Consider the following 14,694-nt stretch of genomic DNA (forward strand, 5'->3'; position numbering starts at 1 on the left):
TTTTTAGTGGATTCCTTTCTAGAGGCAAGCAAGACGCGGGAGACACCCTCAGACAGACCCAACGAAGCAAAGTCTACGCCCTCAACATCCAGGCCGTGAGAGCCAGAGACTGAAGGTTGGGGTGCAGAAGCGCTCTGTCGTTCTGCGAAATGAGAGTCGGAAAACACTCCAATCTCCACGGTTCTTCGGAGAACAACTCCAGAAGTAGAGGGAACCAGATCTGATGGGGCCAAAAAGGCGTTACCAGAATCATGGTGCCGTGATCTTGCTTGAGCTTCAGTCAAGTCTTCTCCACCAAAGGTATGGGAGGATAAGCATACAGGAGGCCGGTCCCCCAATGGAGGAGAAAGGCATCCGACGCTAGTCTGCCGTGTGCCTGTAGTCTGGAACAGAACAGAGGCAGCTTGTGGTTGGTCTGAGAGGCGAAAAGGTCCACCAAGGGAGTGCCCCACTCTCGGAAGATCTTGCGTACCACTCTGGAATGGAGCGACCACTCTTGCGGTTGCATGACTCTGCTCAGTCTGTCGGCCAGACTGTTTACGCCCGCCAGGTAAGTGGCTTGGAGAAGCATGCCGAACTGGCAAGCCCAACGCCACATCCCAACGGCTTCCTGACACAGGGGGCGAGATCCGGTGCCCCCCTGCTTGTTGATGTAATACATTGCAACCTGATTGTCTGTCCGAATTTGGATGATTTGATAGGACAGCCAATCTCTGAAGGCCTTCAGCGCATTCCAGGCCGCTCGGAGCTCCAGGAGGTTGATCTGAAGATCCTGTTCCTGGAGGGACCACAGACCCTGGGTGTGGAGTCCATCGACATGAGCTCCCCACCCCAGGCAAGATGCATCCGTCGTCAGCACTTTCGTGGGCTGCGGAATTTGGAATGGACGTCCCAGGGTCAAATTGGTCCGAATGGTCCACCAGTGCAGCGAATTGCGGCAACTGATGGACAGATGGATGACATCCTCTAGATTCCCGGTAGCTTGACACCACTGGGAAGCTAGGGTCCATTGAGCAGGTCTCATGTGAAGGCGAGCCATGGGAGTCACATAAACCGTGGAGGCCATATGACCCAGGAGTATCAACATCTGCCGAGCTGTGACCTGCTGAGACGCTCTGGTCTGAGAGGCAAGGGATAGAAGGTTCTGGGCCCTTGCTTCGGGAAGGAAGGCCTGAGCTGTCTGAGAATTCAGCAGCGCTCCTATGAATTCCAGAGATTGGACTGGCTGGAGATGGGACTTCGGGTAATTTATCACAAACCCCAGCAGCTCCAGAAGGTGGATAGTACACTGCATGGACCGAAGAGCTCCTGCCTCTGAGGTGCTCTTGACCAGCCAATCGTCAAGATACGGGAACACATGCACTCCCAGCTTGCGTAGATAAGCCGCAACCACCACGAGGCACTTCGTGAATACCCTTGGTGCAGAGGCGAGCCCAAAGGGCAGCACACAATACTGAAAGTGCCGTGTCCCCAGACGGAATCGGAGATACTGTGAGCTGGCAGTATCGGGATGCGAGTGTAAGCGTCCTTTAAATCCAGGGAACATAGCCAATCGTCTTTCTGAATCATTGGTAGAAGGGTGCCTAAGGAAAGCATCCTGAACTTCTCTTTGACCAGGTATTTGTTCAGGCCTCTCAGGTCTAGGATGGGGCGCATCCCCCCTGTTTTCTTTTCCACAAGGAAGTACCTGGAATAGAATCCCTGCCCTTCCTGCCCGGGTAGCACGGGCTCGACTGCATTGGCGCTGAGAAGGGCGGAGAGTTCCTCTGCAAGTACCTGCCTGTGATGGGAGCTGAAGGATTGTGCTCCCGGTGGGCAATTTGGTGGAGGCCAAATTCAGGGTGTATCCGCACCGCACTATTTGGAGAACCCACTGGTCGGAGGTTATCAGAGGCCACCTTTGGTGAAAAACTTTCAACCTCCGCCCGACCGGCAGGTCGTCTGGTACGGACACTTTGATGGCGGCTATGTTCCCATGGATCCAGTCAAAAACCCGTCCCCGGTTTTTGCTGTGGAGGCGCAGGGGGCTGCTTAGGCACACGCTGTTGACGGGAACGAGCGCGCTGGGACTGTCCCTGTGCCTGACGAGGCCTTCGGGCCGGCTGGGTGTACCTACGCTTGTTGTAGGCGTAGAGCGCAGCCTGCCTGGCCCGGGAAAAACGTCCACCTGCAGAGGTGGATGCTGAAGGCGCCCGGTGGGAGAGCTTGTCAAGAGCGGTTTCCCGCTGGTGTAGCTGGTCCACCAACTGCTCGACCTTCTCGCCAAAGATGTTATCCCCCCGGCAAGGGACATCCGCCAGTCTTTGCTGGGTGCGGTTGTCCAGGTCAGAGGCACGCAGCCAGGAGAGTCTGCGCATCACTATACCTTGGGCCGCAGCTTGAGATGCCACATCACAGGTGTCATAGATACCCCTGGACAGGAACTTTCTGCATGCCTTCAGCTGCCTGACCACCTCCTGAAAAGTCCTGGACTGCTCCGGAGGGAGCTTGTCGACCAGGTCCGCCAGTTGCTTCACATTGTTCCGCATGTGAATGCTCGTGTAGAGCTGGTATGACTGGATGCGGGTGACGAGCATGGAAGATTGGTAGGCCTTCCTCCCAAACGAGTCCAGAGTGCGAGACTCCCGCCCCGGGGGCGCTGAGGCGGTATCCCTCGAACTCCGTGCCCTCTTGAGAGCAGAGTCCACGTCCGCCGAGTCATGAGGCAATTGGGGCCGCATCAACTCTGGGTCAGAGTGGATCCTGTATTGGGACTCCGCTTTCTTGGGGATGGTGGGGTTAGATAAGGGCTTCAGCCAGTTCCGAAGCAGTGTCTCTTTGAGGACATTGTGCAACGGCACCGTGGAAGACTCTGTAGGTGGTGATGGATAGTCGAGGACCTCGAGCATCTCAGCCCTCGGCTCATCCACAGAGACCACAGGGAAGGGAATGCAAATAGACATATCCCTGACGAAGGAGGCAAAGGAGAGGCTCTCAGGGGGCGAGAGCTTCCTCTCCGGTGAAGGAGTGGGGTCGGAGGGAAGGCCCTCAGATTCCTCTGAGGAGAAATATCTGGGGTCCTCCTCCTCCCCCCACGAGGCCTCTTCCTCGGTGTCGGACATGAGCTCTTGCAGCTCAGACCTGAACCGGGCCCATCTCGACTGCGAGGAACCATGTCCTCGATGATGGCGTCGAGCGGTGGACTCCCGTGCCGGCGGGGATGAAGCTCCCTCCATCGACGGGGATTCCACCTGCGTGGCGGTCGACACTGGTACCGCAAGCGGCGTCCTCGGCATCAGGCTAGAGCACGCCGGCGCCTCCATCAACTGCGCCGGGGGGCAAAGCCTGGCGCATCAGCCCTTCCAGAATCCCTGGAAGGATGGCTCGGAGGCACTCGTCAAGGCCCGCTGTCGGGAAAGGCAGGGGGGCCGGTGTGGGTGTCGGAAGCTGCTCGGGTCCAGGAGACGGTACCGAAGTACCCATGGACTGATGCAGACACACCTCTTCAACCGAGGGGGAACGCTCCTCTCAGCACTGCCGCTTCCTCGGCGTCGAATCATCTCTGGAGGCGCTGGAGCTGGTAGTCCCGTGCGCCGTGGGCGACCGATGACAGTGCTTTTTTGTCTTCTTTCGGTGCCCGTCATCGGCGCTAGAGATGAAGAGGAGGTAGAACCCCCCCCCCCCCGGCCTCGAGGGAATCGGGTCTGACAGGGTTCGGTCCCGATGGCGCTGGGTAGAGGGAGTGGCTGTCGCCGGCGGGCCAACGGTACCTGTACTCCTGGGGTCGGTGCCGATTTCAACATCGGTACCGAAGATCCGGCCGTCGACACCGATGACGTCGACATCGAGGGGCCGGCGCAAGTTCCAAAAAGACGGTCCCAAAGAACATGCCTCGCCACCTGTGTCCGCTTCCGCAAGCCAAGACACAAGGTGCACGTCTTGGTATTATGCTCCGGCCCAAGGCACTGGAGGCACCAAGCGTGGGTATCGGTTTGCGAGATCTGCCGGCCGCACCGACCACACTTCTTGAATCCGCTCGGGACCTTCGAGGACATCGACAGAAAAATCACGTCGGCGAAGTCAAAGTCGTCGATGGTGGCGGTGAAAAGCACACCCGAAAAAAGAAACGACCGCGCGGCCACAACGAGGCGCCCCCGCGGCTAAAGACGACGAGGGGACAAACTGCCTTTTTTTTTTTTTTTAAACAGAAAAAGGAAAGAAAAGAAAAGAGGCGCGAACGCGCACGAAAAGAGAGAAAAAAAACTTTACGGGGCTGACAAAGAGCGAGACGATAACACATCTCTCTCCAGCGCGGAATCGAAAAAAACTGAGCGGGAAGACGGCCGCACATGCGCGGTGGGCTTGCCCTGCGTGCAAGACCGCCCGCGAAGTTTTTGTTCCGGTTGGTGGGGGCTGCCGTGGACGTCAACCCAGTCGTGAGAACAAGCAGCCTGCTTGTCCTCGGAGAATGCCTAGTGCAATATATTCCAACTCTCCCATCTTATTTCTTAGACTCCTAGCATTTGCATATAGACATTTCAGAGTATGTTGGTTGTTCCTATTTGCATGATGATTAGTACCTGACACTATTGATTTGCCATCTTTTGTCTGATCTTTAGTTGTATTTAAGGGCACCTGGCCTACGGTCTGTTGTGCAACCTCACTATCCAGAAACCCTATCTTCCCTGTTTGTGAGGTATCTTTGCAAGATACCTTTTCCCGAACCATGCGTTTTTGAGCGACTGTCGGCCTTCCCCCCATTTCTAGTTTAAAAGATGCTCTATCTCCTTTTTAAATGCCGACGCCAGCAGCCTGGTCCCACCCTGGTTAAGGTGGAGCCCACCCTTTCGGAATAGGTTCCCCCTTCCCCAGAATGTTGCCCAGAGTGAGATGTGAATGTGGGGACAGATGATCACGTTGCAGCCTTGCAAATTTCTTCAATGGAGGCTGACTTTAAATGAGCCACTGACGCAGCCATGGCTCTAACATTATGAGCCATGACATGACCTTCTAAAGTCAACCCAGCTTGGGCATAAGTGAAAGAAATGCAATCTGCTAGCCAATTAGATATGGTGTGTATTCCGATGGCAACTCCCATCCTGTTGGGATCAAAAGAAACAAACAACTGGGCGGACTGTCGATAGGGCTTTGTCCACTCCACGTAAAAGGCCAATGCTCTCTTACAGTCCAAGGTGTGCAGCTTGTCTTCACCAGGGCGGGTGTGTGGACGGGGAAAGAATGTTGGCAAGACAATTGACTGGTTCAGATGGAACTCCGACACCACCTTTGGCAAGAACTTAGGATGAGTGCAGAGGACTACTCTATGATGAAACTTAATATAAGGAGCATGAACTACCAGAGTTTGAAGCTCACTGACTCTACGAGCTGAAGTAACAGCCACCAAGAAAATGACCTTCCAGGTCAAGTACTTCAGATGGCAGGAATTCAGTGGCTCAAAAGGAGGTTTCATCAGCTGGGTGAGAACAACGTTGAGATTCCATGACACTGGTGGAGGTTTGACAGGGAGCTTTGACAAAAGCAAACCTCTCATGAAGCGAACTAAAGGCTGTCCAGACATAGGCTGACCTTCTACACGTTGATGGTAAGCACTGATTGCACTAAGATGAACCCTTACTCAGTTAGTCTTAAGGCCAGACTCTGATAAGTGTAGAAGGTATTCAAGCAGGGTCCGTGTAGGACAAGAAAAAGGATCTAGGGCCTTGCTGTCACACCAGACGGCAAACCTCTTTCATTTAAAAGAATAACTCCTTTTTGTGGAATCTTTCCTGGAAGCAAGACTCAGGAGACACCCTCTGAAAGGCCTAAAGAGGCAACTTCTAGGTTCTCAACATCCAGGCCGTGAGAGACAGAGTGGAGGTTGGGATGTAGAAGCGACCCCTCATTCTGGGTGATGAGGTTCGGAAAAAACACTCCAATCTCCACGGTTCTTCGGAGGACGTCCAGAAGACGACGAAACCATATCTGACGGGGCCAGAAAGGTGCTATCAGAATCATGGTTCCGCAGTCTTGCCTGAGTTTCAGCAAAGTCTTCCCTACTAAAGGTATGGGAGGATACGCATACAGAAGGCCTGTCACCCAATGTAGAAGAAAGGTAGCTGATGCTAGTCTGTCATGGGTCTGAAGCCTGGAACAGAATTGAGGCACCTTGTGATTGGACTGAGTGGCAAAAAGATCCACCGAGGGGGTGTCCCACGCTCAGAAGATCTTGCGGACAACGTCCATGTTCAGCGACCACTCGTGAGGTTGCATTATTCTGCTCAACTTGTCGGCCAGACTGTTGTTTACGCCTGCCAGATATGCGGCTTGCAGAAGCATGCCGTGCTGGTGCGCCCAAAGCCACACCCTAACGGCTTCCTGACACAGACGGCAAGATCCGGTGTAATACATTGCAACCTGATTGTCTGTCTGAATTAGGATAATTTGATTGGACAGCCGGTCTCTGAAAGCCTTTAGAGCGTTCCAGATCGCTCACAATTCCAGTAGATTGATCTGAAGACCTCTTCCAAGCTCCTTGAGTGTGAAGCCCATCTACATGAGCACCCCACCCCAGGAAGGATGCATCAATCATCAGCACTTTTTGTGGCTCAGGAATTTGGAATGGACGTCCCAAGGTCAGATTGGATCGAATGGTCCACCACTGAAGGGATCTGCAAAACTCGGTGGACAGTTGGATTACATCCTCTAGACCCCCTGCGGCCTGGCACCACTGGGAAGCTAGGGTCCATTGAGCTGATCTCATATGTAGGCGTGCCATGGGAGTCACATGAACTGTGGAGGCCATGTGGCCGAGAAGTCTCAACATTTGCCGAGCTGTGATCTGTTGAGACTTTCGAGCCGAGGACACTAAGGCCAGAAGATTGTCCGCCCTTGCCTGGGGGAGAAAAACTTGAGACGTCCGTGTGTTCAACAGAGCTCTTATGAATTCCAATTTCTGTACTGGAACTAGGTGGGACTTGGGATAATTTATTAAAAACCCCAGCAGTTCGAGCAGTTGAATAGTCATCTGCATGGATCGTAGAACTCCTGCCTCTATGGTGTTCTTTACCAGCCAATCGTCGAGATAAGGAAACACATGCACTCCCAGTCTGCTTAGCAATGCTGCGACAACTGTCAAGCACTTTGTATGTAAAGACCCTGGGCGCAGATGCTAGACCAAAGGGCAGCACGCAGTACTGAAAATGCTGAGTTCCCAGACGAAAACGAAGGTACTGTCTGTGAGCTGGAAGCTCCCCATGAGTGCTCCTCTTCGGTATCGGACAGAAGCTCTCTCAGAGCAGCCCGAAACCGAGCCTGTCTCGACTTTGAGGATAGACGTCCTCATGGGGGATGTCGAGAAGTCGACCCCTGCCTGGACTCCGGCGAAGCTTCCTCCACCGACGTCGAAGGGGAGTCAACCCAAGTGGTAACCGGCTCCGGTACCGAGGGCGGGGACCTCCTCACAGGAGATGGGCCAGACGCCGTCTCAGCAGTAGGTACGGGAGGCGCAAGCACCCCCGGTACCGAAGCAGATGGATGGAGCAGCCCTTCCAGAATTTCTAGAAGAATGCCCCGGAGACGCTCATCGAGACCTGCCATCGAAAAAGGCTGTGGGGCCGGTACAGGAGTCGGTGCCAGAATCTGAAGGGAGTAGAGAGCCGGTACCAGACTGCCGGACAACCGACGCATCAGCACCTCCTGAATGGAGGGTGAGTGGTCCTCCCGGCGCCGACGATTCTCGGGTGCTGACTCCCTCGGCTTCCCGGAGCTCTTGGTACCGTGTCTGGAAGGAGATCGATGGCGATGCTTCGTAGCCTTCGCCCGACGCCCGTCATCGACACTCCTCGGTACCAATGAGGACATGGAATCCTCACGCCTCCTCAGGGCCGGGTCCGACGAAGGTCGGTCCCGGGGGGCCTGCATAGCAGTAGGCCTCGAGACAGGTGGAGACCCGCTCAATGCCTCGCTGCTCCCTGCTTGAAGTGGTCTTTCGGCAGCCATTACCTGGACTCTCGGTGCTGCTTCCCTTGACGTTGACGCCGCCGACCTCGGTACCGATGTCGATGCCGACGTCGAAGGACTGGACTGATCTGGGAAAAACCATTCAAGCTGAGCCTCTCGAGCTACCTGGGTCCTCTTTTTCATCAACTTGCACAGCTTACAAGCAGCCGGAAGATGATCGGGCCCAAGACACTGAAGGCACCACGCGTGGGGGTCGGTACTCGAGATGGTCCGGTTGCAGCGAGTACAGCGCTTGAAGCCGCTGGGAGTCCTCGATGTCATGGACGGAAAAATAGCGTCCGCGAAATTAAACGGCTCGATTGTGCCAAAGGAAAAGGCACAGGAAAATAAGGGAAAAACGCGACCGAGCGGTCTGAGGCGGCCGCAACGGAAAAAGAAAGGAAACTTCCAACCGGGCAGAAAACTAAAACATAACTTTTTTTTTTTTTATTTTGAAGGAGAAGAAAAAAGAAAAAGAAGAAAGGGGCGCGTAAAACGCAAAAAAATCACGGTCTCCTGAGCGAAAACGAAGGAGAGCAGTCCGAAAAAACAACTCTCCTCAATCGCAGAAAAAAAGAAACTAGTTCAGTCACGCTCATTTCGCGGGCGGGAAGTGGCTCGCGAATGCGCGGTGCGCTCGGGTCCGCGCATGCGAGCACTCTACAAACTTCCAGTTTTTTCTAAAGAATAGTTCTGGTCTCCTGGGCTGTCACGGACGACGACCCACACGTAAGAATATGGAGCCTGCTTATCCTCGGAGAAACTACTTATACTGTATACAAATCTAAAAAGTATGCACGCAAATGTCTCATACATATACATATTAGTTAGGGATATCCTGAAATCCTGAACCATTTGAGGCCCTCAAGGACTAAAGCTGGACACCCCTACTGAGGAATTTGGTAACCTCAGGCCCTAAATCCAACCTCACTGCTACCGACATGCAGTGTTAGATGGTGACTATAGTGGAGGGCACTCAGGATCTGAAAGCCAGACTTCTATCTTTTAAGTTAGGTTAGCAGGGATGGGGGTGTGAAAGAGAGTCTAACCTGGTCGCCTTACATGCTACAAAAGGATTACTTTACAAAAATTTAAAGACAAATATTTTTTTGAGATGCATATACTTAAAATGGGTACATGAATTAACTACATTATTTAATAATGCTGCTGGCTGCCAGTTTTGCACCAGGCCCAGCTAATTCTCTGATCTCAGAAGTTTTTGTGCTTTAGTACGTAAGCAAGTGAAGTGTTATGCAGAATCAATGGTCAGGATTGTGGGGGCACATCTATTAGTGGTTAAAAAAAAATGGACAAATGCTAGAGATGTTAGCACAGTACAGCAACAGCCCAGCCCTCAAGGCAAAGTCAGCCAGCCACAATCAATATACATGAGACAGATTTGTATGCAACTCATCTCCTTTGTATGCAAATGTATCTTATGCTTATTCATTGTGGATATTCTGAAACCCAACTAGCTGGGTGTGCCTCAAGCACTGCACTGAAAGTCACTAGCGTGGTTAAGAGAAGGAGCAGAGAGGCTTAAATTATTTAATAATTTGTGTTAATTTGGAATGTTATGAAAAGTTACTCACCTGAAGCAGGTGTTCTCCGAGGACAGCAAGACACATTCTCACAGATGGGTGCCATCATTTGACAGAGCCCAGAGCAGAAACTCTGCAGTAACTTTCCAGAAGCCTTTAGAAGACCACATCACGAGTGCACCTTCCTACCAGCTGCCGCCACGGGAACAGGAAAACTATTAGATAGCTAATAATTGAATACAACTCCTAGTGGGTGGGTTGTGACAATCTGTCCTGCTGTCCTCAGAACACCTGCTACAGGTAACTTCACTTTCTCAGAGGATGAGCAGGACATCATACTCACAGATGGGAATCCCTGACCAAGTAAAAAAACGTTTAACAAAGCCTGAAACAGGTTTAGGCCTTTCTTCTGGAACAGAAAACAAAACAGGCCTAGGGAGGGTGAAGTTGGATTCTAGACTCCAAAGGATCAAAACAACTGTTGTGTCGGGAATCTCGCTCTAAAGAGCAATGAAATATAAATGTGTGGACTGAAGACCATGTCACATTTTTGCAAATCTTCTGTATGCAGGCTGACCTCAAGTGAGTTACTGAAGCAGCCATGGCTGACACGAGCAGTGATATGACCTCAAGTCCAGTCCTAGGTCAACAACCCAACCTGGTTTTCAGAATTTCCACAATGAATATTTATGAAATCTATTTGCAAGCAATGGAAAATGGTAATCCTAAAAAACAGGTTGGGTTGTGGACCTCGAGGACTGGATTTGAGAACCCGCTGCTCTAGACAGCCCAGCCAGTCTAAGCATAAACGAGGTAGACGCAGTCTGCTAGCCAACTGGACAGCGTGTGTTTATCGATGGCCGATGACTACACTACTCCAGGGACCTGCATGCTGCTCTAATAGACCTGATTAACATCTGCAGCTCTCATAGAGGCTGACCATGAACAAAGAGAATGCAACTGCTATGAAAAGGTTTCTATCTCACTGTAGTGCCCCCCCCACCCACCCCTGTGGGCATCCCTGGGTCTGTGGAAAACATGGCTAGAGTCTGTTTCTAATGCACTGAGCGATTACCTCAAAGTGCATGGGAGGAAGATTTGCTGCTGCACACAGAATCTATTCCACATTAGAACACATGACCCCTGATGCAGGCGCTGTGCACCTGTATCGGGTCATCAATGGAAGACTGATTTGAGTTTAACAATTAAAGGAACTGCGTCCTGATTTTGAAGGCTCTTGGTGCTTATTTTTGTTTCTTGGACTTTGTTCTGTACTTTGGACCCTCTCTGTGCTGTTTTACCAATGGCTATCCACATCCTGTTAGGGTCAAAAGAAACAAAAAAGCTGGGTGGACCATCGATGGGCTTTTGTCCGCTCCAAATAGGTGGTCAAGGCTCTCTTGCAAGCCAAGGTGTGCAGTGCATTCTTTGGGTTGGGCATGGGGTTTTGGGAAGAATATTCGTAGAATTGACCAATAAAGTTGGAAAAGTTTCAATACGACCTTAAGAAGGAACTTAGGATGTGTGCAAAGAATTACTCTGTTGTGATGAAATCTAGTTTAATGTGAATCGGATACTAGAGCTCACTGATCCTGTGGCTAAAGTGACCACCACCAAGAACAACTTTCATATCAAAGTTTTCAGGGAGCAGGTATCAAGCGGCTTGGAGTTTTCAGCAGTTGAGTGATGACGACAATGAGATCCCATGATACTGTGAAAGGTTTGACCGTGGGCTTGACTAAAAGCATAACTTTCATAAACTGACATGAGCCTACCCTCTCTACATATTGATGGTGTGTGCCAATTGCACCAAGGTGAACCTTTACCAAGTTTTTTTTAAACCAGACTCTGGTAAGTGTTGAAGGCATTCAAGTAGTTTGTGTAGGATAAGGAAAAAAGGATGTAGGGCCCAAAGTCAGCAACACAGTGAATGTGACTAAAACCACACACTGGACCTTTATTGTCAATATCCAAGCCTCAAGACAACATCCAAGACTCGACACGGGCCACGTTTCAACCACTAAGCCTGCATCAGGTGTCTAAAATATAAACATATATAAACCATCATACATATCTGAAAATAATAAAATGCATTAAAAAAATCAGTTATGACCTCTTAGTGGAATATTTCCTGGAAGCAAGCAGGACATGGGAGACCATGCAGCTGGAATCAGAGCTTTATAGTGAATTCTCTCCAAGCCATGAGAGCTAGGGCTTGGAGACTGGGATGCAAGAGTGATCCTTTGTTCTGTGTGTTGAAGGTCGGAAACCGCGCCATTCTCCACTATTCCTCAGAGGTTAGTTCCAGAAGGAACCACATCTGCTTTGGCTAATAAGGGGGTCACTAAGGATTGTTCCCTTGTCCTGCCTGAATTTCGGCAAAGTCTTCACTACGAGACGTTTGGTTACGAAGGCATACCTTTCCCCTAATCGAAGAAAGAAAAGGATTCCAGGAGAGCCTGCCATGTGATCTCAGTCTGGAGCAGTACTGAGGGACTTTGCTCAAATGAGTTGCAAAGACATCCACCAAGGGGGTGCCCCACTCCTGTGTCAGGAAAACTGTCATGCTGTGTACTTTGGCTTCCAAAAACATCCTGGTCCTCACAGCCACTTACCTAGTAGGAAAGAAATGGTCTAGCAGACAGGCTGAGCAAGGTAATGCTGCATGAGTGATCACTCAGAGGCTACATGAATGCTGAGTGACCACTCATGCATTTACATTACCCTGCTCAGTCTGTCCACTAGACTTTGTTCCTCACCAGGTAAGTGGCTCTGAGCACAGGTTGTATTTGGAAGCCACAGCATGACAGCTTCTTGACACAGGAGGTACAAAGCCGTGCCTCCCTGCTGGTTGATGAAGTATATTACAACCTGGTTGTCTGTTTTAATGGGAACACTCTGGTGCACCATCTAATCTCTGAAAGCCTTTAAAGCATTCCATATGGCCTACCACTCCAGGTTGGATGCATCTGTTGTCAATGTCTTGCATGGAGGTAAAGTTTGGAATGAAGTCCCCCTTGTCAGATTAGTTTGAATTGTCCACCAGAGAGTACTGTAGTGTAGACGCGAGACTGCATCTACTAGGTTCCCCTTGGCCTGTAACCACTGGGAAGCTAGAGTCCACTGGACCAGTCTCAAATGGAGTCACACCATGGGCATCACATGGACAGTCGAGGCCATGTGGACTAGCAAGCTCAACATCTGCTGAGCTGTGACCTGGTAGCTCTGGCAGACCTGAAGTGCAATGCAGACCAGAGCATCTGCCTGCTGGTCTGGGAGAAAGGTGTGAGCCTGAATTGTGTCTAGCAGGGCTCCAAAGAACTCCAAGTCTTTGGACAGGAAGGAAATGGGGCTTTGGCTAGTTGATAATGAACCATAGTAGCTTCAGCACTCAAATAGTTCTGTAAATGGATTCCTGAGCTCCTTTGATATGCTCTTTATTAGCCAATCATCTACAAAAAAATGTCCACTCCCCCAGTCTGCATAGTGATGCTGTGACTACTACCAGACACTTCATAAACACCCTTGGAGCCTATGCAAGGCCAAAAGGCAGAACAATGTTCTGGAAGTGTGTTTTCTTACTTAAAACTGCAGATACTTCCTGTGGCCTGGATGTATCTGAATGTGGGTTATAAGCATCCTTTAAGTCCTGAGAGCTTAGCAAATCATGTTCCTGAAAAATAGGGAGCAAGGTACTTAGGGAAACCATACTGAACGTTTCTTTTGCCAAATATTGGCTCAGGGCCCTTAAGTCTACTTGAAGTACAATATCTCTGCATTTTTTCCCTGGTGAAATAGATTAGACAATGTTGGTCTGCAAGAAGGAAGAGATCCTTCAGAAGTAATTCCAGGTGCAGAGAGCTCATAACACTCAGGGGGCAATTTGAAGGGCATTTGCCAATGAACAATGTAACCTATCCAGACTAATTTTGAGAACCCACTGGTCATAAGGAGTTACCTTCCCTGGAAAAAATTTCAACCTCTCTTAATGGTAGAAAGTCTGGAATAGATACTTTTATTGTGGCTACAGTCTCTTGGAATGATCCAAAAGAGAAAAAAAAATATATATGGAGGACAAACCTCTACATATATACAGTCACCAAACCAAAGTAGACGTGGACCAACTGTACTCCCACAATAAAGGGGGGGGGGGGGGGGGGGAGAGAAGGGACACCAGAGGGTAAATCAAAAATATATATAATTGATATATTAAACAAATTGTACTTTGGTACTTTGCTCCACAGAGGAATGTATTGGAGCAAGGCCCAGAACCACTCCTTGGAGGCAGGCATTGGTAAAGGTGGACACTCAGGCCGAACAGAAGACTGGTCCCGGCTTGATGGAAGCTGATGCATCGGTGCTGAATCCTTGGAGGGAGAGCCACCCTCACGGCACAGGAATTTATTGGGCACCAGTGATGCCAATGCCGGGTACAATGCTAGTGTCAATGGACCAGTTTGAAAAAATACTTCTGTGCTGTTCACAACTCTTAATGGCTCTCTTGAATATCAGACAGAAACAATATAGTCAGGCCCCAGACATGATGACAGGCACAATTATGAGCGTTAGTTAGTGACGTGGTCCTGCCACACTGGGAGTACTTGAAACCGATGGGAATTTTCTGGGACGTGTCGGGGAAGATGGCCAACGCAAAATCAAACAGCTCAATGATGAAAAAAAAAAAGGAAAGTGAAAATTTGAGTTTGGCCAAGCAGAGTGCTGAGGCCCAAGAGGGCTGATGAGATGTGGAAAAGAATTTAAAAATGCCAAAGACACACTAAAGGAGCTAAAAGGGTCATCAAGTTGGTCCCATGGAGCACTTAAGAAATAGGCTACAAAACAAGGACTCAGATGTGAAAAAAAAGATGATGTCGACACTATTCTGCAGAAAAGAGAAGACTGACTGGTTCTGTACAGTGATGGCAGTGGGCAGGAAGAAGCATGTATATGCATGGGGTGTAGTCTTCTAAAAGACTTCTGGAAAGCTGCTGTGAGGTTTCCATGCTGGGCTCCATTGGATGAAGTCACCCATCTGTGAGTATTTGATGTCTTGCTTGTCCTCAACTGCCATATGGACATGGCATTCACATGCCCAAGCAAAACAGCAAAAGTAGAGAATGACAAATGTGCAAACCAATAGGGAGATAATATCAAGAAGCAGTTTATTCAGAGTATT

The 14,694-nt window shown here is 50.3% G+C and overlaps 1 protein-coding gene across 1 annotated transcript in view; it reads right to left on the reverse strand.

The window, feature by feature from the left end:
- POM121 (POM121 transmembrane nucleoporin) overlaps positions 1–14,694 on the reverse strand; it is a 303,987-nt gene that overhangs the window by 112,615 nt on the left and 176,678 nt on the right.

This window comes from Microcaecilia unicolor, chromosome 13 (genome assembly GCF_901765095.1).
Source record: "Microcaecilia unicolor chromosome 13, aMicUni1.1, whole genome shotgun sequence".
Lineage (NCBI taxonomy): Eukaryota > Metazoa > Chordata > Amphibia > Gymnophiona > Siphonopidae > Microcaecilia > Microcaecilia unicolor.